Source organism: Gallinula chloropus (assembly GCF_964237585.1).
Source record: "Gallinula chloropus genome assembly, chromosome: 8".
Lineage (NCBI taxonomy): Eukaryota > Metazoa > Chordata > Aves > Gruiformes > Rallidae > Gallinula > Gallinula chloropus.
This window is the reverse complement of record NC_140093.1, coordinates 9,286,618-9,310,784: the sequence shown is the minus strand read 5'-3', so window position 1 is coordinate 9,310,784 and position 24,167 is coordinate 9,286,618.

Below are 24,167 nucleotides of genomic sequence, written 5' to 3'. Positions count from 1 at the left end.
TTCCCCCCTCAGTGAATAGATACTGCATGAAAATGGAAATCGATCAATTCCAACCAAAAGGTAATGACCGTAAAATTTTCTGGGCAACCTTCAGCATAACTTGGGGAAGTGAGGGCCAATTCACTAGCCATGAGGTATTTCTGGCCTTTAGGTTCCCTAGCGTTTTTGACACCCATCACCTCAGGGAGCCAATTCTCACTTAGCCCTATTTACTGGTAGCAAAACCCCATTTCTCATTCTGTTACACTGCCAGTGGTAAGCACAAAGCCCTTCCCTTTTCTCCTCCTGTTCTTCCTTATCCCTACTAGCTGGGCGGTATTGCTAGAACCATCAAGAACTTCTGCATGTGCTCCCTTCCTGAAATAGAAGGGAAATATAAATATTTGGCCCCAAGATAATTTATTTATATGGGAACAGAGATTTGTTTTAGCGAATCCATGTCAAGGACTCCCGTGAGTCTTTTAGACACCCCAGGATTACCTCCAAGAGAGCAGGGACTTCATTTCTACTGTAAACATGCTTGCAGTTCACCACAAACATGTCAATAATGGTAACAAATAGCCCCGCAATGTCTCATACACTGAGAGCCAGGGGAAGTGTATGAAAGCTATTTTTAGAGATGAAGGGGGAAGACTCACTGTACTTTGTAACACAAAGATTAAAAAGCACACAAATTTTTTAAAAATTGTACTCAAGTGTGTCTGTGTGTGTGGGAGCATATAAAAAATCTGTGTGAGTAAAGGGGGAGAAATAGGCAAAATGAAGTGCTATTTATCCTGCCATTATCTTACCAGTCTGTGTTCCTTTGGACAGTAATCACGGGACCCAGATGCTAAGGGTAAGTGATATTTTCCCACAAGCAGTTTCTGGCTCGTTGGCAGCTTTTGTAGGCAGTTGTGTTGGCAGCCTTGGAGCTGCCTCTGGCTCTGTTCTGTGGCTTCGCTCCTGATGGGCTGCCTGGGCTGCCCTGTGCTGCTGGATGCCATTTCCCTCTGTCAGCCCATGGGCTTTCTGGAACTGTGCACTGCACAAATCCCCTGTGAAATGGATAAATGGGCTCTTCTAAGGCAGAAAGGGAGGCTGTTTCCTGGCTGCTGTAGACATTAGGGGAATTACTGCTTCAGGTACTCCGGGAAACTTCGTCCATTTTGCAGTTTTTGCTTTCCCTGGGCTGTAATATTGGTCACAAATGCACAGCTCTAGGTGCAAGCCCAGGTGTTAGTCCTAGCTTGTTCCCCCTCTTTTTATTTTTTCTGTGTCTTTTATCACTGCTACTGTGTTCTGTAGTATTTGCAAACTCTCTTTTTAATTGTACCTTATTTATGATATATTAACAGCACCTCACCAGCAGAAAGTAAATGTGGTATCTCCAATTCAAGAGTAAAAAAAGCTCTCTACTTCAGGCAGAAATGGTAGATTTAGATTTTTTTAATATAGCTTACCTGTAACTTAACCATGCTTTAAAATAATAATAATAATGATGTATATGTGTGTATATATATATATATAAAGTAAGCTATTTGTAAGTCATTCTGTATATTCTGGATACAACTACATCAGAATAATGTTTAAAAATATTTTATTAAATGTATGTTGCTAAGCAGCCAGTATACAATGCTGCTTTTATGTATTTCTTATTTTCGTGAAAAAAAGTAGAAGAATTCTATTTATAAAAGAGATTCATAAGTAAGACTCTTGGGCTTTTTAATAAATCAGGGAATAACATTATTATGTTTTTGCACTGTTTCCCTTTTTTGCCCGGTATGTGCTACTTTACATGAAAAAAATACATTTCTTGAGCAGTGTTATACTTCTTCCTCATGTGTTTCTAACTTCCATTTTACTCTGGTTTTTTTTATTATAATCAGTAAATTGGATATTTATCAAATTGTTCCAATACGAACTAGAAAATTCCATTCTAGCTTCACCTGCAAAAAAAGACATCTAAGGGTTTTGGAGGGTTTTTTTGCCCCAGAGTGCTCTGTGTGCTTTCTAGTGTGCTAGTTACCAGAAAGCTGTGAGATCACTTGTTCGATTCGGCTGAAACTGTGTATCATTTTGAGATTACTTCTGTCCACGGAATCATTTCCTGGGAATTCATACACTAAAAATGTTTATTAATTGGTTGTTCATATGACGTTTGTTTGGATTTTTAAATGGAAATAATGAACTCAATAGAAATAAGAAAACAAAAGCCCTCTCAACCAATTTGTGTGAGCATTTTTACACTTTGATGTCACAAAATCTGTGTAATTCTATCTGTCAGGAAATTACTGCATGCCACAGATTCCTCTATGAAATGCTGTCAGTCCATATACTTAAAAATGTATGATTCTTAAAATTTAGTTTTATTAGGATGGCATCAATGACCACTGTGGATTTCCTGGCCATTGTGAACTGACTGGTATTATTTTTATTCACCATTAGTTCCGTAAGAATTCCTTTTTAATCTGCAGTGGGTTTTTTCTAAGTCAAACATGTGACGAATGACCAGTGAAGGCTACTTGAAATCTTGGCATAGTTAGAATATGTTTTTCCCAAAAAACATTTCTAACAATTTCGAGACACTGTGGCTTTTTACAAAACCTAATTCTGATGACCAGTCCTTACTGGGTTCCTGCTGTTCGAAGATTTGTGCCCATTACCTAGGGTTTGCAGGACTGGACCTGTAGATTATGAACTATTTGGCCTGTGGTATTTAAAAATCCGGTATGAAATGTCACGAGTTTGGTGTAAATTGTCATTTTAAGTGTTTCCAGGTTTTCTGCACAGGTCAGCTTGTGCTACAAGCAAAAAGAAAATCCAAACAAACAAATCCCACCAAAACAAAGGGAAAGAAACCCACCAAAAGCAAGACAGTCTCAGCCCCTGATGTTAGCCATGGTCAGTGGGCACGGCTGTTGGACATACCCCTAAACTATTCCTGGAACAACACTTCCCAGACTGAATCCCCTCTTCTAATGGAATACCTGAAGGTTAATATTAGTGTGTCATACTGTCCGTCCACACGGCCGCCGGCTCCTGTGCTTTCCTTACTAAACTGATGTAATTAAACAGGATTGTTCATTTTCCTCCCTGCAGTGCTTCAGTCCTGGAAAGTTTCTTCAAAGAAACTCTCGGACTGGAACTGGTGCAGCTTTGCAGAGCGGAGCTCTCAGTGTACTTCAAAGCAGAGAAAATCTTGCAGCTGTCTGGAGCCTGCTTGCCCCAGGAGGTGTCACTGTTGGGACTAGCAGGGTGAGCTCCAGATCTGCTATTTATTTTTTAAAGGCTGCATTGACCATGAGGTAGGAATTGACCTGTATTACGTCTCCTTCCCTGACCCCAGCCCTTCTGGGGAAAGGTAATCACAGGTAAAATTAGCTAAAGGCTTGTCTGGAGGTATGGGCAAATAACATTGAGTGCTGGGTATTTTAAGAAACACCAGCTAATCCAGGCTTGTTAAATAGGTTTTTTCCTATTCTTGTACTGCTTGTAAATAATACTGAGTCAGGGAGAAATTGTCATGATGTAGCTTTTTTTTCATTTTAATACTCTTCAAGGTGAAGGACAGATGAATGTATATGATGTGAGATTTATTGTGTAAATGTTAAGTTTTTGCTAAATAATACTCTCATGAGATACTTAATATTTGCTAAATTCTTTTCAATTAAAAAAGAAAATATTTATAGATCACCCAAGGATTGAAAGTTTTCTAATCATGAGTATAATTCAAATAATCTGTCTGACTTCCTGTGGATTTGTTAGAGGATGTAGACTTAAAAAAAAAAAAGTATTAATTTTAAGATTAGAAGTTACTATGAAGTCTATTCTACACAGAAAAAAGTCTTAGTAAGTTGGGCTTAATTTTTTAAGCAGCCCAAGTTAAGTTGCTTCCCTGGTTAGTTATATTCACCATCAATATTTTGCACTGTATTTCTAGTATCAGTGTCTTCCTTCAGTCTTCACCACTGGGATTTGTTTCACCGGACCTGTCAGTTTGCCCATTTACCATGAGTTCTGGTGTGAAGAAGTTTCCTACCTACGCAGCAGTAAGTTAAGATCTAGTGAGTCACATCTTGTTCTTAGTAGCTGTTTCTTATTCCCGTGGCTTGTGGCTAATAGCACAGCACATGCATTCCTACAGGAGAAAGTTTTTCTTCCACCCAGGACTGCTGATACCAGCACAAAGCACACTGACCGTTGCATGTGATGTTAAATGTTACCTAAACAGGAGATTTTGAAGTTCTTTGTGTTGTCACTGTGGAAAGCCCAGAGAAGCAGGACTCTTCTATCATTCAATAACTTTCTTTTCTTGTGCTCTTGATTTAATTTCTCTGAGCTTTGATGTATGTTTTACCCTAGTTGTGAGAAATGCACATATAAAACGCCACATGCATATGAGAATTTAAAATTTAAATGGATTTAAGCCCCAGCTTTAAGGGGAGCCCTGTGCACAAAGAAAAATGATTACCCGTTAATTTTTAGACCCATAATCTTAAAATGTCTCAAAATGTCATAGAGGCAAATACATCACAGCCAGGATAAATCTTTCTAGTCTTCTTACTTTTGGGAGGGAAAAAAAAAGTTATACCGTGCATGATAGCTTCAAAAAAGCACAATTATCCTATGTTTTGGGCCACATATTTATCAGTAATCCGTTCTGCATGCAACTTTAAGATAAAAGCGTGTAGTTACTCCACTGCTTGCTTTTCTAAGTCACTCGAAATAGAAAAATTGTAGATGGCGAGGCTGGCCAGTAGAGGCCTCTCTAGATTTGCCTTATGATTAAGGGCTCTGACTGCCTGGAATCAGTCGCAGGGAGCAAAAGTACTTGAAAAGATTCTGTTGGAGGGGGGAAAAGATCACTTTTTAATGCCCTTTTAAGTTGCAAGATGTTGATTAATGTTGCCCTTTACATTAATGATGTTTCAAGTAAAAGAAAACAAATTTAAAATGGATAAATTCTATTGAGGATGCATTAATTAAACAGAGAGTTTGCCATATGCTGTGGCTGGAGTGCTTGCTGGCCTTTCTGTTGTTGTTACCTGTGTAAAATCCACCCCATCCTCTACATGAATGCCCAAGCTGAATAGCCATTTGAATGAAGGCTTTAGTTTGATTCGCCATACAAGGGGTACTGTGTCACTGTGTTTTCTTTCTAGGAGTCACTAAGTGATTTCTATATCTGTTGTCATGGTGATATAGCAAAGCAGGGGAAAATGGGGGCAACTCCGGGCTTTCTCTACACCCTCTGCACTAAGAACTAAGATGTTGTTAGCAGGCCTATAAAACATTGGGCTTTATCTGGGCCTTCTTTTTGTTCTCTGATTGTCAATAAAACTCATTTTAAGGGTAACAAGGACATCTAAATGTCATCTGTCACAGTGTTAGAGAGATTAAGTTTGTTTAGGAACTTGTGCTGGACAAAAGGCCACTATTTGTTCAACAGATACAAAGCGGTGTTGGCCATCAGCAATCTTGATTTAGAAGGAGGGCGCATGGAGCATCCAGGAAAGATCAGCTCAGTTGCAGGTGATAGTAAGAGGCTCCTTGACACGACAGCATTTGAAACAACACCAAAACAAATATGGTTTTGAGTTAGGAGTGGTTTTATCAGGGTTTTGTTCTCTTGGGGGTTGTTTTTTTTTGTTACTGTCTGCATTGTAGACCGTGTGTTACTGGAGTAGCTGCATAGACCTGAGGTAAGAAAACAGCCATTGACAGGGGACGGCCTGTTTAAAAACATGACACACACACCTGATAGTCCTTGAATGAATAAAAAAAGAAGAGGGAAAGGAGGGTTTTCATGGAAAATCCAACAATAATAGGTGCTGCATTAACTCAGCATTTACTCAATAATGAGGCTAAATGGAAAGTACAGATTAATGAAGACATTGGTGTTATTAAAATCAAATCCTGTGGTTCATATGCTTTTCTTAATAATGAACATTGTGGCTATTGGAGAGGAAGAACAGGATTTTTTCTATTAATTTGGCACACATCCCAGATCTCATTCAACCAGAACCTATCCTGTGCAAAATGCAACCCATGGCCTTTATGTTCCACAGTCTTTCCGTTTTATATTTGTGTTAATCCAGAAAAAAGGCTTTTCTTTTTTCAAATTAAAGAAAAGCAAAGGGTGATCTTTGAGCCTAGATATTAATTAAACAACACAGACCAGCCATGTTGATTTTAGCACAAAGGTTGGTTGAAAAATGTCCCTGGAAGGGAGTTGTGGTGGTGTTTATTGCATTACAACTACATTTAATTCTAACATTTGTGTTTGGATAGTAACATGTTGTATAATGCTGACTGACATGTTTTGTAGCTTGTTGTGTATTTAGGGAGAACTATAGTAGAATATTTAGGATGTATATCTTGACAAGTAAAAACATTTTAATCTCATTTGATAAGGTTGCTGTAGTTCTGATACCAAACACGCATGGTTTGAGATGCAGCTGAACAATGGATTTGGCAAAGCTGAGTGCTCATTTTGCAATATGCTCAATGTAAAATGTTCGTTTGGTACATGGAAAGAGGCTGCATGATGTACTTGGTGGTGGATTGTATGCATTACAGCAGTACCAGCTCCTTAGTGAAGTATTTCTCATTATGTTGACCCAGACATTTTCCTTAGGAGTCTGCAGAGTGAATGGTGGAGGAATACAGTATGGAATGGGAGAGGAAAGATGACCCATGGGAAGGCAGCCCTCATCCTCTTGTGCAGACCAAAAGTGAAAAGCATGAGAAGGTGCCACTTTCCAGTGAACTAGACTTTTCTCTCTAACAAGCTATTCCAGATCAACCCATGAGCTCGGTTGTGCATGTGGATGAGAGTAACTGTCCAAAGAACTAAGAGCTCCCAGAGCATCTTCTGTTGGCTTTCTTTTTCCCCAAATGACAAGGCTGCATTCATAGTGCAATTGAATGCAAAGAGCACAGTAAATCCCTCAGAAAAAACCCTTAATAGCTAACAAGTTGTGTCGTGGTTGTAGCTGTAAAGGATAGAAACCATGCTCACTGTTTACCAGAAGCCTGGCATCCATCCCTGCCACAGAGGGCCGCTGAAGTGTGTCTGGTGGGAGAAGATCAGCATTGGTCTCTTGTCTCTTTCTATATCAATACGTCCAGGGAATGCAAAATTGTGGCAGGGAGCCTCTCTACCACCTACAGCTTCCTCCTGTGAAAGAGGCTTTCCCATCCAAGCAATTTACATGGGTTTCTGACCTCTCTGTGACCAGGCTTTTACAAATTACTTATTACCAGGAGACTAGAACCCAGGTTTCAGTATTCAATATTGGCATCAGTTGGCAGGAAAAACTCCATACTGTAAAGATGGTGTAAGAAAAAAAAAGTGTTTTTTCTTTGCAGGCTTCTTTGTTTATGACCTGCCACTCTACTGTTTTCTATTATTTTAGGTATGTAGTCTGGTATTCATTCAGCTACACTCCAGAGTCTGCACTGGAGCGTAGACAAAACCAGTCTTGGTCTAGAAGTCAGGAGATCCTGCCTCTCTCCTCCTTGTTTTAACTCCACTTGCTTTGGAGGAAGCATTGCCCCGGTTTCCTTCTCTCTAGAGCAGGAATTCTAATATTTATGAAATGATCATGGGACCATGTTGGACCCTTGTGCAAAGGACAGTGTTACTAAGATAGAAGAATTAACGAGTGGTGTTTAAGACTTAGGTATTTGGTCCCTACCCAGTTATTTTTATGTGTTAATTTAGTCTTTACATTTTCTTTCTCTGCTTCTGCAGTGACAAATCTGTGCAAGCTGTCACCTTGGCGTCACTGGGACAGCTAAGTGCTACTCACTGTGAGAAAGGGCTGCAGAATTAGGCCTCAGTTAGAAAATGTTTTAGGGCCATCAAAAGCCTGACCCTTTCTCTGGCTTCAAAGAACTTATTGCTAAGTATTATTAGACTGTTCAAACTGGGACACTCGTAATAGTGCCAGGAGCAGAAAGTGCTCCAGCTTCAATAGGCATTTTGCATCGGTAAGGTCTCCAGGAGCAAGCTGGCAGCCTTTGAGCTTCCCACGTGCTGTTGGGAATAAGTGGGCAAAGGTGTCTGTGAGTCTTCGGGTGCACGGAACGGCTTCGTCGAGGCCCAGACACAGAGACCCCTCCTTGCACTGAGAAGCTCCTCGTAATGTACTTTTTTGATGTGGAGTAAAGCCCAGAAGAGTCAGCCCTGCCAGTCAGTGGGTGCCCTCAGCATCCATTGAAGTGAGCAAGAGCAGAGGGCATTTGCCCCCGGTTGACAGGCATGGACCTTTAGTGTTAGGTAGAGAAATTACCTGGTTGTACACCCCAGGGATTTGAAAGTTGTGGGAATGTTTTAGATCTCATTAGAACAACTGCTCAGAAAGGAAAAGAGGAGTAATAAAACTACTTCTTCATATTCTTATCTGCTACAGATATTAGATATGGTTATACTTGGTAAGATGATTTCTTTGGTAATACTTTTTTCAATGTTTTTTCCTGCTTGTGGTTTAAATAATAAAAGAGCAACGAATTAACTGTTTACAATGCAAAAAGGAAAGTGCTGCCATCTTCTATTGGAATAGCAGGGAGTGAGAAAATATTTTATTTTTATTAATGTTATGACTAATGATTGTGTGGGAGATGTGATTGTTCAAACTCCCTTTGTAATGAGTTTCATGTTGCATTTACAGAACTGTCCAGTTAAAGGAGTCACTGCTATTTAAAGTTAATTCTTACAAATAATAAGAAAAAATTAGCAAGACAGCAAAAAATGAGTTTTATTATATTTTTATAACTGTTGAGTTACTGTGAATTGCTAAGATTTGTAAAGATCTTTGAAGATGAAAAGCTCTGTGTAATATTATTATACTGGCATGGAAAAAGTAAAAGGAAAAAACCCAGTTCATCCTGTTATAATCCTTTTAGAAATTTTAACAAATCCAACGGCTTTCAAGTAGTGGAAATATTTCAGAAAGTGCCACCACCACTACTGCTGTTGCTCCAGGCTATATTATCATATACCATAGTGTGCATGGAAGCAAAGCTTAACTAAGGTCATTCTAATGAATTTTGAACAGTTACATGGACCTAATTTGACTTTCTGTCCTGTATGAAAGGCAACCTCTTCATGCTGCAGCACCCAGCAGAAACCCCTGAGTCGTCTTATCAACCTCATCTGCATTTTTCATCATCTGAAAGAGCTGCAAGTAATGCTCAGTCTATGAACTCGGTGCACATGTGTGCTTTTTCCATCTTCAGTATAGGGGCCGAACAATAGGGTTTTTTCAGCCTGAAAGGAACTGAAAATGTATTTTATTCTGCTATCTCTACTTCAGGCTCTGGTTTCATTCTCTCTTTTTTTGTTACCAGATTTGAGTTCTAGGGTGCAAAAGGATAGTGTTTTGCCAAATTCCTTTGATATCAGTTCTCTCCTCCATTCACTACAGAGCTGCAAGGCTTCAGCAGTATTCCAGGAAGTCATTTCCCTGTCGTTGATAGAAAAAACACATTGAAATCCTGATCTCATGAATTCCCATCAGCAGTGCGTGGCTGGGAAGCTGGTCTAGCTGGGCCTTGAGCCCATTGCACTCTTACTGCAGAAATCCCACCACGTGGAACTCCTTTCAGTCCTGCATCCTTCCTCCTCAGGGTCCTGTACCAGGTGCTATGGAGGAAGGTATGAAAGCTATTTAGTAGCCAAATACAGTGCAGTGCCCCAGGAACTGAGACAGTGTCTTGAATAAGAGAAAGTCATGAAAATTTCATGTTTTTTACAAAATATTAATTCTCATTCCCTCTATTTGATGTGGATATTCTTTACTTTGTAGAAAGCTTGGGGTAAATTCTTGCTGTCAAAGAAATTCAGTGTTGGTGAGCTCCAAAGTAGCTGGAAATGAGAATATCCATTCTGCAAGAAATTAAATTTAAAAATGAAGATAAAAAAAATCTCAAGAATTCCCAGTTCCTTTTTTTTTTTTAGTGGAAAATGTTAATTCATAATCACTGAAACACTTTACTTTTATAACTTTTTTTTAACTTTTATCTAATATGTGATACATTGAAAGAATTTGAATCCAGAAATATTTGCACTAAAAAATGTTTCTTAGACATAAAACACTTCTAGATATCATTATGGATACTTTATTTAAAATGTTTTTGTTTTTACAACACTGCACTGCCCAAGAGAAAAGTGGACCTATACCATAGTTCAATTATAAAACAAAATAAGTTTATTTTTATCATGATTGCATTTGTCATCTTTGCAGTAGATCCCTTGTTCTTAGATGAAGCTCACAACCTTTCCCAGATATTCAGTTTTCATACTTGGACTGTGCCTGTCTTTTGTGTCTCCTTTCTAATGTAAATAATCCCGTGCTTTCAACTTCTCTTCAGGTGAGAGCTTTGGTTTGGTCTTTATTAGGTTCTTGATTATTCCTAATTATCTTTTTTATCAGTTCCACATTTATCTCTGCATTGTCCTATTTGATAGAAAGCGATCAGAAATTGTGTTGCATATTTGAAATACCTTCATCATTTGATGATATTTTAAATGCTGCCATCATGTTCTTGTATCATATTTGCTGTTTTTTCACTGCAGTTCAGTACTATCGTGAGTGATGTTTGTCTCATCTGTTTTCCTGAACAGATGTTAAGTGAAAATATTTTAAGATTCATTAGAAGAAAAAAAAAATTCAAGCACTTGAAAAAACCAGATATACTTGCACATTAAAATAAATTATCGTGTACCTCTTCACCTATCCAGCTTACATCTCTCCAAGGATGAACTGTAGCCATTCTTGGCTGTTCAAGGTATTTAGCAGCTCCTGATTTTGTTTTAAAAATCCTAAACTCTTCCCAGTTTTTTTTTGACAGGTCTGCAAACCTTTTGACAAACCTATGCCAAGGTTTGTGTAGCGAAAGCAGGTGCACTCTGCATTGCTTTTGACTCTACAGCAAAAGGGTGGCACATTGCTATAATTTTACTCAAGTCCCCAGTACCATTTTGCTTAAATAGCTCTCCATTTATGTACTAGCTTTTTGCAGTTCACCTGTCTGGATGTTCCTGAGGGTATACTGAGTATTGCCAGGCTGCTAAGATGCCTAATGAATTCTTATCAAAATGTGGCTCTGTCTTCCACAGTCTCATAGGCAATTGCAGAAAGACTAAAAGCAGAGTGTGTGAAGGCACCTGTATGTGAGACTTGGAGTGGTTTTGCTTAGCTTTAGACATCCAATTCTGATAGGAGGCTGATCTTCTGGTTTGCTATGACCTCCATGGAGAGGATGACTAGTATTTTAAGTGCCCTGAAGCAGTATCAAATGCACCACCCTCTCGTGTCTGTGTCATTCCTGTTCTTCCAACTTCTGCAGAAGGAGATGTGATCCAGGTTACAAACACCTCATCTACTCCAGGGAGAAGAAAGTCTGGGCACAATCAACTGCTGTGTCCCTTCAGTCCCTTGCAAAGACCTTTGTTGTGTTCCTTGTGGTTTATAGAGCAGGATCACCAGTATGTGACCTTGATTCCATACAACCAGCCAGTAAAAGTAACTCTTGTTCTACTCCTGATTCTTAGAGTAGCCCCAGATGAATGGGAGAAGAGATTTTGTATTTTTTATTGTCTGTAGTCTTATGCACTGGATCTTTGAGGACCTTTTTGTAGATGATTCAGTGCTGCCATCCATCACTCAGTCTGATGACTGACGTGTCCTTTGTTAATGAAGGGATTTATGAACTTTAGTTACTATGCCTTTTTGTCCTTTTAGTGCTTGAGCCCACAGATATGGTTTAATCATGTTGGTTTGCAGAGGGACAGTATTGCAAGGTCTTGTGAGTGTTACAAGTATGGCCAATCTTAAATTCTCAGTCTTGGTTAATTTCATTAAGTGTTAATTTCATTAAGTATTAATTTCATTGGACATGTATCACATAGTGATATATGTATCACTAATTTCAAATGGGGTTTTTTTGCTTCCTTGTCTGTCTTGACATAAAATAGATCAAAGCATACATTTGTCTCAAAGAAGAGCTGTTATTCCCATGCATCAAGCATGAAGAGCTTCCTGTGTAGGTACTTGGTTACTCTGAGCACTTCTCTACTTTCTGTATGTATGGAGGCTACTCCACACAACAATTTTTTACTTCTCACCTTCCAACTGCTACCTTAGCCACCTTGAATCTTGCCTATGTATTCTCCTGCTTTTTTTGTGTGATCCCTTTTCTTTAAATAATGAATCCAAAGGGCCTATCCTAGACTGCCCCTCTCAAGTGGCAGCTCAGGGTCTTACTGGAGATTAAACACAATGTCAGTCCAGTGCCTAAAATGTCTACTGTTAACTATTAAGTCCTCAGAGCTGTCCAAAGAATTACATTGGCAGCACATACCCCTGACTTCTAAACAGCAACAAATGTTGAGCAAGAAAGATTTGAGAGAGCTAAATTATCTCGTTAAATTAACTGGAACATTTTAATTTTTACTAGAGTTGAGTGAGCTTGAGTAAATATGACGAATTGGAAGCTCACTTCATTTAGCAGACATCAAACACACACAGAACGTTGCCCAATTTAATTTAGCCCTGCCAAGCTGGGAAATGCTTGTATAACATCAGTGAACAAGAAAAGGGCTAAAATTTACTCTTGGTTGAGAATGCGTGCATAAATTCCCGTGACATAAACTGGTGGAGTATATGTATGTGTGTGTGTGTGTATATATATATATCATAAATCTTCCCTTGGGGAAAATCCTCCAAACACCTGCAACCAGAGGGAATTTGTGCTACTATGAGTTCTTCCCAATGAAGTCAATAATAGCTTTCCCTATTGTTCTAGGTGGAATTTGTAAACTCCTATCATACACCCGAGGTTTATCTCCTTTTCCTCTGCTGTCTCTTATCAAACACATACCAGCACAGCCGCTTGTTCAGTCATGCTCAGTAGAGTGGCTGTTATTTTTTTTTGGCTTTATACCTTGAGCTTAATGGGCACATTTTGTGAAGAGTGAGCCAACCAGGTAAATAGCTGCTACTATGGAGCTTAAGAGCTACAGCTCTCAAATTAGGAGGTGCTTTTTGTCAAATAGGCCTCTGTAGCTCTAATATTAGTAACAAAACAAGGGCTTTTCAGACAAGAAAAAAATCTTTAGTCTGACTCTGTATCACACTTAACTCTGTTGCCTTGTCAAATATGTCAATGTTCATATTATACAGCAGCATTCATCTGCAGATGCAAAAGTGCTTTACAAATATTACCTCTTGAATAGTTTTAATTTATACTTAACAACCAGGTTTGTGGGATGCTACTCGAAAAGAATCAGAGTGAACTATTAAAAAAGTTAATATAAATAAATTATAGTGATTTATTTGCTTTCCCGTTGCTCTTTAGAAGGGTGTTGGTTTGAGCTCCAGAACAAAGCTACCAAAGTATGCTTCGATCAGGGTTTTTGTCCTTTTGTTTTATCACTGTGTCCACTCATATCTACGTGCCTCTTTCATTCCTGTTTTGGCTTGTCTGCTGCTGTAATTGGTGAGCCTTGTCTGGTAGAGCACCAGGAGCAAGGTAGACAGGAGGCAGAATGCTGCCCTGTGTAGAGGCGTTATGGTCTCAGACACATGCAACAGGCAAAAATCATCATCCTTTTTATTCCAACTTGTTTATGAAATTTTATTACTTTTTTGCATGCTTCAGAAACATTAGCTAGAAACATTATTGAAGGAGTTCCTTGCCTTCAGGCTATGCAACTTCTGCCAGTGTTTTAAGGCATTTTTATTGAATTTTGAAGACAGTTTGCTTTGAGCACACTGTTTCATTTCATGCTTTCTGAAGACAAGGCCTGTTTGCAGAAGGCAGATGTCACCGACACATGTTGTGAGTTTTTAACTGGCCTGGGAGAGAGTGTGCTAGGGTAATTTGCATTGTTAACTGTCTGCGACCGAAACGATAGCAAGTTACTTGCCTACTTGTTAATGACCACCTGGATGTTGGTCATTCCTTAACTTATCAGCTAGTTTATTATTTACAAACTATAAGGTTTTGTGAGTATCTCATTCGCTCAGTATGTCTGACGCCTTTAAGAAACACTATTTTTATGTTAAAAGAAGAATATGTTGAGGCAGATAAATGAAGGAAAGTTGCAGGCAAGCTCTCTTTGGTGCTTCTGTTCTTGGCTTCCTGATTTACTGTGTTCTAGGTCTTGAGCATCCAAGATGGTACATGCTCACAATGCTACTTTGAGTTTTCTGAGAATTGTAGGTTCTTTCTCCCTTTGAAACTCAGGTTTTTAGTGCTCCAAGCTGAGTTCCCAAACTGCAACTTTTAAAATCAGAGTCCTTTGTTTTAATGAGGTATGCACACAAAGACAAGGAGTGAGTGGGAAAGAATTTAGATGACGTATCGAGGGACGGTTGAGCGATGTGAAGTTGTTGATGTGGACCACACCTATTCTTGCTGAGAACTGGGTGAGGGTGCTCTTGCAAGCTGAAGAAAGCTCAGGGACTGCTCATCCTTGTAGCCCAAGGCTGCTTGGGGCTGATTTGTTTTCTGGTCTGCTTTAGGATAATAATTCTGCAGACAGCTGGGTTGTGTAAGAAAGCTCACGTTCAGGTACATCAGCCTCAAATAATTAGATGCATTCCTAGAGCATAGATAAACATTGTACTTCTATTTGTTGAAAGCAGATGAACTTACTAGACCCACCCTAATACTCCAGGGTTGTGTCCTGCCTGATGGGCTGCCATGGAAGTGCTAAAACTGTCACACACAAAGGCACCACGGGACTCCCACCATCAACATGAGCTCTCTGCCTGCCTCTGGCGCTAGCTGTCAGAACCGCTTCATCTGAAATCAAGGTAAAGAATCAGCAGCACTAAATACTACAGGACAAAGCCACAAACTAGCTTTGTAACCCTGGGCAACCTGGATGTTTGCTGACTGACAGTGTGAATGACAGCCCAGTTGTCAGTCTAAAATATCATCCTCTAATCATTCCAGATGTCACCCGACAAGATGATGGCTACTAAAAAGGGGAATAATTTGGGAAAAGTCATAAAGCCCATTATCTCCTGCTGAAACCATTTCTCTTTGCTATTTCTGAAGACTCTGCAAAATAGATCCAGAATCCCCTATGTAACATGCGACTGGTTTATTAAGAGAGAGTGGCCACATAGAACTGCACCGGGTACCCCAATACATTCCTAGGGAAACCTGCCCCAAGACACACCACTCCTTCATGTCTTGGCAAGTGACTCCAATCCAGCCATACAGCGTACCTGAAATATTTTACCTCTTCCAAAATACAACAGGAAGCAAAAGGCTGCTACAGCAGTAGCTCAGACGCACAGCGTAGCAAATCAGAGAGGGTGGAGTTGTTCACAATGGCAGCAGAGTACTGTTCCTGGCTAGGATTCTGGTTAATATATTTTTCTCCTTGATAAGGAAAGAAATATTGGAAGAAATTGTTAAGGCGTTTTCATTCTTGCTTTATTTATGCAATTGCTTTTTAATTTCAATATGAAGAGAGGATTGCATTCTGAACTTCTGTCTCAATGAAGGGCTGCACTTAAAGAGAAAATAATAAATGAAGGGGGAAAAATCTCTTTTGAGAAAGACAACAAAATACAACAGAGGAAACGGAGGAGGGGAAGACAGGAGAAGGAGGTAGAAAATTATATCTGGGTCTTTAGCTTTGTATTTTGCAAGTATAGTCTGAAATGCTGTAGATAGACTGTAGTTTGTCATTCAGATAAAACTAAAAGTGAACAACCACAGTTGTTCCTTATAGCAGGCTGTTTTAATGGCATAAACTCAAACTGGAAGATCTCGGAAGGAATTAACACTGTGATCAATGAAGGTTTCTTCATTGAAGGTTGCTTCATTGATCACAGTGTTAATTCCTTCCAAGATCTACGAGAGGAGATTCCAGACTGTGAGCAAGAAAATTCTGTATCTCAATATATTCAAATAAAATATATTGGAAGACTGTTGCCAAACTTTGGCAAGGAGGAGGTATGTAGAGTTTTAACAGTTGCTCTAATCATATCTCCTGTAGGCTGTACTGGGCCAGATTCTGCTGTGTTCGCTCACAGTGGCCGATAACTGGCTCTGATTAATTGCAATGAAGGCAGTGGAATAATTTATGTAGCAAGGAATGGAATTGGAATGAATTTAGGCAGAAGGTTGTAGTCATTTGTCTTAATGAATAATTTCCGATTACTTGCTATCTACCTGAGTAATTCTAACATAGTTATTATGGTGATGTGGAGTCATGGAAGAATCCCACCTGTTTTCCTATTGTCTTTTGGATTTCCATTAGTATGTGATGAAAATAAGGTTTCTTCTTAACTAATGAGTTACCTTTTCCAAAACTTTTCATTTTCTCATATGAAAGTTCACATGTTTTTTGCTCTTTGAAAGAACAGCTTGAATCTAGTACCAAAATCTTGAATTTCTGAACAGTGGCTTGAATGCCTTTATATAAAAGTTATGGTAAAAGATCACATTGAAATGTCTTCCCATGTCAGGTCAGATAATTTTACTATCTGCTTCTACTAGCATTTTGGCTGTTGCACTGTAGCATGCCTTACTACAACTATGGAAAGTTTGGAAACACAAAGCCTTGGTGGGAGCTTGTGAAATGCTGGAAGGTCGGTGTGCCTCCCACAGAGCAGGCTTTCTTTGGAGAAATCAATCTTAACTGTTTCTTAAAAGTTTATAAATTTTGGTATTGCTTTTCAGTAGTTGCAAGTCCTAATTGTAGCATGGCTGTGTCTCACTGATATGTGGGTATGTACAAAGGTGTTTGTGTGGGTTGGCATATTCTGGATTCCTTTTAAATTTATAGATATATTTTTATACAAACCTACACATTGTTTATTGTTATGACATTTTCTAGCTGAAAAATAATTATATCTTTCTAATATACCTTCTCCCTTCTGTTCTGCTAAGCTTAGCTGAAAAATACAATATGATGGGAACAAGTAACTCTGTTTTGTAAGCTGAAGTACACGTATGTGCTCAGATTGTAGGAATACAAATCAGGAGGCTGTAAAATTTTGCCCTTCCTTGGTAATCAAGTCCTGTCTGATAGCAGAATTGTTGTAGTAATTCCACTGCAACATAATAAAATTTGGAGCCAGTAGGAAACAGAAATGTGTGAATGCATATCCATGCATGCATCTGTGTGCCCACAAATGCTTGCATTCTGTAGGCAATTCTAGTAAATCTGTCTAGTTCGGTGCATTATACTAAAGGGCTTTGATTTACTGAAAAACTGTACATGGATGTTAAGATTATAAACTAGTTTAACATGTCAAAAATAAAAATCCACTAAAAATAGTGGAAAAATGCATTGCTCCCAATTCACTCTGTAAATACAGCAGAAGTAGCCTGTTGTTTCAGAAAGGGTGAGGGGGGAGTTTTGTTTTATTTCAGAAACATCAATAATTTGATGTGTTCTGATGCAGTTTGGCTTAGAGTTTTGCTCTTGGTTACAAACGTGAAATGCTTAGTGAACTCTCAGGTTGTAAAATCACTTAGGATGGAACTCAGATGAGTGTTTACATTGTCCAGCCGATCCTGTGAGTCTTGTATAGCTCTGATCTAGATGGAAAGTCTGAAAGGCAACACCACACCTGTGAGAAGTAATAGTAAACAGAAGATCTTGAAAAAATACTAGTGAGGAACCAGAAGGCGGTTTTAGGCAGTGTATTATGAAATTTATTACTGGATACTGCTAGCAGAAATTTTTAGAAAATACTTCTGTTCCCTCTGATATTTCAGCTATCTGTTTCATATTATTCTATTCTTTTGGCTATGTCACTAATACCGCAGCTCCAATGAATCTAAAGCAGCTCTAGGACTGACTTGCACTAGTTGCTTTTTTTTTAATCAAATTTTAAAGAAATCTATTTCAAGAATGCTGTTTGATGTATTTCATTTAGGAATGTCATGCCCTCAACTAGTTATTATGTTTTAGTGCCATGTTTTGAACTGCCCATTGTAGTTGCTGCTCAGTTTTCTATAGCAATTGCATCTGCCTATGCTTCTGCAAAAGCAACAACTCATTAGCTTTCCAGGGAATTTCCTCCTACTTTTTATTCTCATCACTAATGATCTCTGTTCCATACTGTCCTGTGCAAATAGCGATGGTCTAGTGAGCATAAAGAGAGGACCATGTGAGAGCTACCGAGCATCCTGATTTACAGCCATCTCTGCTGAAGGAAGTCCCAAGCATGCTGCTAACCTATGGTTGGAGGGGTTGCAACTAAGTAGAGGCTTCTCTAAGTTTAAAGCTGGTTCCTCTGCTCTTCCCCACACTTCTGCCACTGGCCACTGCTGGAGGCTTGAGAGACATTTGGTGTCATCCAGCCTGGTTCTTATGCTAAAACTTTTATTTTGTGCTTTGATTTTTCTTCTGTTTTCTGCAGAGAGGTAGATTTCTAAAGCATAAAAGGACTAGAAAACAGTTCCCTATCTCTTTTCATGCTTCTGTAGTTTGTTTACAGTCTGTTTGCTTCCTAGAATGAGGAAAGAAAATGAAGAAGAATAACAAATATTATGGCATCTCTGTCTCCCTGAGGCTGGTAATACAGCCATTCCTAGTCTCAGCCAAAGATCAGTTTTACTTTTTGGCTTTGTTTGAGGCTTTTTTTTGAGCATTTAGTGCATCCTTGGCTCTCAGATGTCAGAGCTTGTAGAGAACTATGGGAAATGAGTTGATAACTATCAATCTTTTATAATTTTTTCCAGAACCTTGAACATTTTCCATGTTCCCCATAAAAGAGTTTCTCTAGATCAAGGTAGAAGGAAAACATTTTTCACATTCATTAGAAGAATCTGTGTTAAAAATCTGTTTGAGGGAGCTCCTTTCTGATTCTGAAAGTGAAGGTGTAATGGAGAAGTCTTTTCTTAAGTGTTATTCATACTGGGAATTCTCAGAAATCCCAGCTGAGAATTACTGCAGCACTGAAACTCTCTGCAGCTCTAAGCTTGGTACTTCCTAAGTCCCTGTGGCATCATATGCTTTGCTGTTGACATTTATCACACTGTGCAATGGAAATGAATGCAAATTTACTATTTATTTGAATGAAATTAACTTATCTTTGTAAATCTTGGGTAAACTTGAAGAACTGATTTATTTATTATTGAGGAAAATTCTGGCAAAATCATGTTTATCCTCACTTCTCTAAATTTTAGCTTCCTTATTTAAACACAGTGTTCTCCATTCAACTTTCTATAGGGACATGCTTGAATGTTTTGCTAATCTAAGTTCCAGGATTGGATCCCTTACTAGAATGTATGGGTTCTTTTTAAAAAATAGTTTTCAACCATTTTCTCTGATGAAAAAGGAAAGTCCAGCACTGCAATCCATGTGTTAAGAATGATCAAATGCTTTAACTGGTAGCTCCCCTTGAATTAGTTCCCCATGGATATGTATTGTATTTAAAGGTTAAAGTATGGCTTGATGAAAAATTGTTTGCCTTTAGTTCTTCATTGCTATTTTATCAATTGCTTCAGAAGTGAAAAGCCCTTTTATTAGGTTGCGCTTTGTTTATTTCTCACTGCTAAACTTTTCTGTAGTCTGCACCATATGCCACTTTGGTATGATATGTTACAGTCGGGTTTGAATTTTGGCTTCTCTTTGGAGTGTTTTACAAGGAGAGAGATTTTACACACTAAAATGCTTTCCGTAGAACACAGCTGTAAAAAAAAGGAAAAAAAAAAAAGTGAAGTCAGTCTATACTTTGTCTCCTTGAAATGTATACTCTTTAAAAATGGTTTATGTAATTTTACATAATTCTTTTGGCAGGAATGTTTATTGCCCAGCTGGGTGAAATTATTACTTTACCTCTCAAGCTGTATTTTCAAAGATCAGTAATACATATATAAACCTCTTTGAGGGTCCTTGATATGTACTATTTTTATTGGAGACCCTCGTTCCACTTCAGTAAAAGGATGACACAAGATGTTTACTTAAAAAAAAAAAAAGTCTTTGACATCCTCCTGAGAATGTTTTGATAGAATGGCATACATTTGGTTACAATTAGTAAGCCAAACAATTTGCCATTGTTATCTCACTATGTTTGTCTAGAGCCTGTAAGTAGATTTCAAAAAATCTCCATCTCTGTGTTTCAGTGTGTTCAGTAGGATTATTCCATTCCTGTCCTTTTAGTTTTATCAAAGAGATTTTACACTAAGGCATGTGGTACAAAGCAAAAGGGGAATATTGGCATGGCTAAGCATAAAGAGATATTGTATTTGCATCCAGGCTAATATTCCTGTGTGTGGGAAAAAATACCAATGTGTGCCTGCTACTTCTGGGTGCAAGATGTTATACCCGGGGGCTGAAAGTAATAGTTGCTGGTGTGAAAGTATTCACCAATATCAAGTGCAGATGAATGCTTTTGGAGCCAGCTGAAAACTGAACTAATCATATTTTAGCTTAATAATAGAACTTGTTGTACTCTGTCTGGTATAATAAATGATGGGTGACTTAATTTTATTTAAACTTTATTAGCTGTGTGATTAAAGGACTCGAATCCTTATCCCACACCTTTGCTGAGTTGTGATTTTTTTTGCCATTTTATTTGTAATCCAGAATTTCACTTTTTATATGTTAGCTGAAATAGATCTTTCTGTTTAATATTTTACCATCTAAACAGAGATTGAAGAGTCTCAGTTATGACCGTTATCTGTCTTTTTAGGTAGTAGGCATATCTTTGTAAGTATGTCCCGTATTGCTTACAACTGTTTGGTGGTTATATGATTAAGCTGGCTGTAATGTGAATTAAGATCTATGTTGCAGAAATTCCCTGTGCAATTATCACCCCTTGGAATTGCTGTGGTGCCAGGTTTAGGCCTGATAGCAAGAACTAGTGCCTCTGTGCCTCCCTTAAACATCCTTTTTGTTTATGTTCTTATTGGAGAAACCACTGATCACAGTTCCTGTAGCAGTAGGTACACGCTGGCAACAGAGAAATGCGGAACCTGTAATGTGATTCCGCTTGATAAACCTGTGTCCTTGAAGTCTCCTGTCTTCCTTCCCTGTCAGACTGGTAAAGTCATGCTGCTTTTATGAATTCTTGGTGGGAGTGGTCAATACTGAATTGAATAATTCCCTTTTGAATTATATCTTTAACAAAACAATCCTTGAAAAGGCCTGCTAGGTTTCGGATGGGTGCACAGGAAGAAAAGGGTTAGAAAGAAATTCTTCTTCCACTACGTGGCTGGAGCAGAGATGGTACTTGAAGTGCTCTCTGCGGTCACCGCCTCTGCTCCCTCACCAGGGTGGGAAAGGACAGCCTTACACAGAGATGTCCTCTGTCGCTGTCCTGCCCCACGCTGCCCACCAAGCAGCGCAGCAAGAGGAGGTCAGTGTTGTGGATTTTGGCACCACTGGGATGCAGCTTGCAGCTTGCACCTTGACCAACTGTGCACCAATGCTGCTTCTGTGCAATTAAGTCCTGCTGCCTGGTGCCTCCAAAGTTAGAATCAAGAGTTCGGGCCCCTCAGTGCACGTCAGCAGCAAATTCACTCTTTTTCATTTCCTTGTCATCAGAGCTAAGCTATGTCAGTTCATGTTCTCTAGAGCAGTTTGAATTCAATTTAGCTGGTGATTAAGTTACTTTGTTCGAGTGAATTGTATGCTGGTAGGAATGCTTGTTCAAAGGGTTAACTTAACCTTCCCCAAGGTTGTAACGGACACTGGAAGATCAAAAGCTCCTTCGCTCTCAGAGGGAAAAAGAAAAAGGAATTGCTTGCTTTTACAGTTTTCAGTCAATGTCTTCCCTTTGGAAGGAAAGCCTGTGTTTAATGTGCTTAAACTTGCAGTACAAACAATTAATTTTGTCTCTAATCGTAAGCATAATTCGTCTGATTTTTCAGTTCTTTAGATTTATGCAGTAGCCATGTTTGTCAAAGTATTTGGCACCAATGACATCATCTTTGTTGAAATGCTGGACAGCATGATGAGTCCCAGATGTTAACACACAGCAAAAAGTAGAGAAAGAATAAAACACAGCCATGCAACAGCTATGGAGGTAATAAAAAGTGATTCTGTTTTCTTCTAGTATTCAAAGATAATTATTTGTATTTGTTTAAGGTTTGTTTTGCGTAAATGATCAATCAGGGACTGTGCTGAATACTCTGCCTGTGCAATGTAAGGGGAGGCTGAGATGTGAATTTGGATGAATGCTGAATAAAGTACGATTTGACTTCATGATTGCACTATTTCCTTTGTGTTTTTTCCAATATTTTACACATTGCATGTGTAGATTACAATATATGCAGAATATGTGTGGTGAGAACCAAATGTGCCTCTTTCTGAACTGCCAGGATTTAACGTGTCATTTGGATAATGGTCATGCATGGTTATGTCAGCACATCATGTTTTCTAATGTACTGTAACACGACACGCCAGCGTAACCAAGAGTAGCACCGTTTCCTAATAACATGTCATGTCTGTGACATGTAAAAAGGATGTTACTTGCTGAGAATTGGGCTTGAAAATGTTGGGGTTTTAAATTTTAAAATAAAATTGCTCTGTGTGCAGCTTGCCCATTTCCAAAAGTACCTTTCATAAAAGTAAGCTTTAGGTACTATAAGTGAAAAAATCATAAAGGTACCCAGGCATGGATGCAGATTAACTACATATCTACCCAAGCATTTCATGTTGCCTAGGTATTGGTAAAGAAAGCAGTAACAAATAATATATCCATCCATCTAGAGCATCCTCAGCACTACATAAGGCATGGAAAATCAGACAGAGGTATTCCCTTACTTTCATACCAATAATGACTATTTATTTTCTTTAGATTGTTTAGTTGTCTAGATAACTTTCACTGTTATGAAGAATTCCTATATTCAGTTACAGAGTTGACTTGGAAAATGCATACCTACTTGTCAGATTTGTTTCCTTAATTTACTGAAGTAGTTCTCCAGGCTTCATAGGCATAGGAAAAATAGTAATAAACACAGGAAGAGAAAAAGGAAATTTAGAATTCTTTCTTGGAGTATTGTAGCCTATAAATAGTGATAGGACAAGGGGTAATGGCGTTAATATGAAGGAGGGGAGATTTAGTTTAGATATAAGGAAAGAAATTCTTCACTCTGAGAGTGGTGAGGCCCTGGCACAGGTTGCCCAGAGAAACTGTGGCTGCCCCCTCCCTGGCAATGTCCAAGGCCAGGCTGGATGGGGCTTTGAGCAACCTGGGCTAGTGGAAGGTGTCCCTGGCTATGGCAGGGGGTTGGGATTAGATGAGCTTTAAGGTCCCTTCCAACCCAAACTCTTCTGTGATTCTGTGGTGAGTAATGAGTTGGATGTATAATGCATATGTCACTGTCTTCTTGTAAAAGACTTCACAGAAGTACAGAAATGCCTCAAAATATAACTTTTTTTTCAGTTCTCTTTAGTAGATTATTCATCATCTGTTTATTCGGAGTGAAGGTTTTGGAAGTACTTGGCATTAATCTCAATACAGGTTTTCCAAAACCTGAAAGCAGATGAAGTAGTGATGAGATCTGTGGTGTTGGTTGGTAGTGTAATTTTCACTGTGCCACTTGGTTTGAAGACAGATGACGTGGATGTTGCATGGGTACATGGGTTTCATTTTTAACTTGTTTAGATTTCCCATACTTTTTATTCCAGGCTGCATGTTAATTTGGAAATATACATTAAAAACCAGATCAACTTATATTGCTCTTTCTGTTTATAGGACTGCACTCAGTTTATGCTCGGATGTTCATATGTGAAGAAAATGGGGTTTTGTCAAAGGGTCCTAAAGCTGTTAAAAGTTACAGGTAAGTCTTTCAGATATCCTTACTAAAACCAACATGTCTACAGGATTTTGCTAGATCTCATTTTCAAAAGCACTTATGTTATTTGGAGGTCTAATTCACAGTTCTGAAAGCAGCTTGGATGCTTAGTATATTAGATCTCACTGACCTTCAAAGGGACATCTAAGCATTTATGGTCAGATACTGAATATAAGAGGACCCTAGTAGGACTTTTTTTTTTTTTAATAGTGTTTCATCACCTCAATTCCTTTGAAATCACTTTAAACATTTTCCTTCAATTTAAAAAATGGGGCATAAATTTCTAAATTATATGTGTACTTATGAAAATATTACCTGTAATTTATTTAAACCTTGTGAATACCCCAGGAAAAAGGTGTGTTGTTGATATAGTACTTTAGTAGAAAATGTGTTCT